The following is a 2,754-nucleotide window of genomic DNA, read 5'->3' as shown; positions in this document are numbered from 1 at the left end:
GATCATTTCCACGGATGCTGCCTGACCTGCTAAGTTCCTCCAGTGTGTTGTGAGTGTAACATAAAAACAAAAGAGGGCATACAATTTTGCAAACATTAATGGGAAGCTAGAGGATTGTAAAGCTTTTAAAAACCATAAGAGGAAGGGCACCAGAGGGAGGTGATATGCAAGTGAGGAGAAGAGAAGTTGTGAGAAAGACGCAGAATGGAGAATGATGAAAAGAGAGAAGGGGAAGGGGGGAAATTACTAGAAGCTAGAGAAATCAATGTTCATGTCATCAGATTGAAGGCTATCAGATGGAACATGAGGTATTGCTCCTCCACTCTTACAGGAACCTGGACTGAATGGCCTAATTCTGTTTCCACTTCTTATGGTCTTAAATATCTCTATCAAATCTTCTCATGGTCTTCATACTTAACGAATTCCAATGAATTCTTTACCTCCTCAAATTCCTTCTAAGCATTCTATTATTTTAAACCTTTGTTTTTATTTTGCTTATTTATCTCTCTTGAAAGGGAAATGAATTTCTCAAAAGCCTTTTCCATTCTAAAGAGAATAGTAATTCCAACTTAAACAGCCTTATTCAAAGTTAAACTTCCCTCTGATGATAACATCCAGATAAATCTTATTGAAATATTCTCCTGTGCTAGTACATGATTTCCATAATTTGGTGACCACAACAGTAAGTAGTACTCTGGCAGTATCTTAATTAGTGTTCTAACAGCAACCCTTCTCTTGTTTTTGATGCTTTAGCAACAAAAGAGGATAGTCCAGATGCCTCTTTAATTACCTTATCTATCTCTTCTTTGACCTTCAGGGATCAATGAACATGCACCCCAAATACCTTCTCTTCCTTTACTTTTCTTGGTATCCCAGCATTTACTGTCTCTACCCTTGCCTTCTCTGCCCTTCCCAAATAAATTCTCCAATACTTCTTTGGAGTGAACTCCAGTTGCTATTTTACTGCCCAACTCAACAGTCCACTTTCCCATCCTTTTTCCTTAAGTGCCAAAGTGTCATTAGATCTTACTCGTGAATATACTCAGTGTTTAAACATCTGATTTATGACCACCTGACCAAATAAAATTCATCAGCATTCAATGCTAAATGGTCAACATCCTATCCAGAGACTGGGACTTTTCATTCTTCAATCTCAGTCAGAGAAAACAGATGGTCAAACTTCATCTTGACAAATATTCTAAGGCTTTATGCATTTCAATGGGATCATTACATTCTTCTGACCTCAGGAGGATAGAGACCCAATTTACTCAATTTCTCCTCTTAAAACAGTCTTCTCATTCTAGAAAAGAATCTAGTGAACCTTCTTGACACACTCTCTTCCCTATGTAGGGAGATCAAAACTGATTGCAATCTCACTGGAGGTCCATACAACTACAGCAAGGAATCTTTATTCTTTTACACCTGGCCTCTTATAGTATAGACAACATACCATTTTTCTTTTCAGTTGCTTGTGTCTGTATTTTAGTATTTTTTTCTCTGTCATGTGCAAGGACCTCCAAATATCTTGGGATAAAAGATAAAAAAAAAATCTCTGCTCATCTATTTTTTTCTTTCCAATGCTATAGTTTTTCAAATTCACATTCTGCTCTTTCAACATAGAAGGTCATTTCCCAGTACTGGTACAGATTGTATTTACACGTGCCTGGATGTTGGATTAACTTTATCAACTGATTTATTAATTGTCATCTCATTGAATCCAAGGAAATGTTTGTCTTAAGCAACATTTTAACCCTTGTTGTGTATTTAATATTTCAGTAATATTGTAAACATACTGTTTGATTAAGCATTCCTTGTTTACATAATTCATAATGGTTATATATACAAATTATGTGGACGGCATACAGCATTATGCCGCCATGTCATATGTAAGCGTCTCACTGAAGTAAAACTATATATTAGTGAGTTATCCCCAACTCTATGCTTTTCTTTTAATTAGTTTTATGTTTTGGAGGTACAAAACCTAACAGTGGTATGAGTAAGTTTTAAAATAAACCCAAGATGACTAGCTATCTGTGGGAGCACAGTGGGATGTCTGAATTTTAAAAAAGGCAGAAAACAGATTGAATTCATGGGTTCATAAACAGTTAGTACTGGGTGATAATAATAATAATAATAATAATAATAATAAACAAATAAAAAGCAGAAAGAGCTGGCTCATCGGAAAGATAGATGCATTCAATTGCACAACAGATAACTGGATTTTGTAGACTGAATGAATTGAGCATATTTTGAAGCAAATGAAGTAGCTAATGAGAAACACATGCCAGTTTTGCTGAATGAAATTGGTGGAAGAGCATACAGTTTGTCTAGAAGTTTGACTGCTTCAGCTAAACCAGCTGAAATGAGCACTGCTGGTATTGTGAATGTAATGCAGGAACATTTAGAACTGAAACCATTGTTGATTGCAGACACTTTAGGTTTCATAAGCAGAATCAGAAGGAAGGGAAGACCATTTCAGCTTATGCGGCTGAATTGAAGAAATGGTCTGAAGATTGTCAGTTCAATCTGTATGTGGTAAAAACGGGAGGACCAGCATTGTAGGGATGTGATTAGTTGAGACAACTACAACTTGTTTGGGGACCCGTTCACAATATGCTTGCCATATTCCCTGCAATGAAACCAACTGAAAGTGAATTAAGAAAGGTACGGGATGGTGCCACAACTGTCTCCATGCCAAACACCACGAACTGTTGCCAGACAGAGGGCAAACATGTTTTGGTGCCAACCTCTGTG

Source organism: Mobula birostris, chromosome 7 (genome assembly GCF_030028105.1).
Source record: "Mobula birostris isolate sMobBir1 chromosome 7, sMobBir1.hap1, whole genome shotgun sequence".
In the NCBI taxonomy this organism is placed as follows: Eukaryota; Metazoa; Chordata; class Chondrichthyes; order Myliobatiformes; family Myliobatidae; genus Mobula; species Mobula birostris.
Note: the sequence above shows the minus strand (reverse complement) of the source record.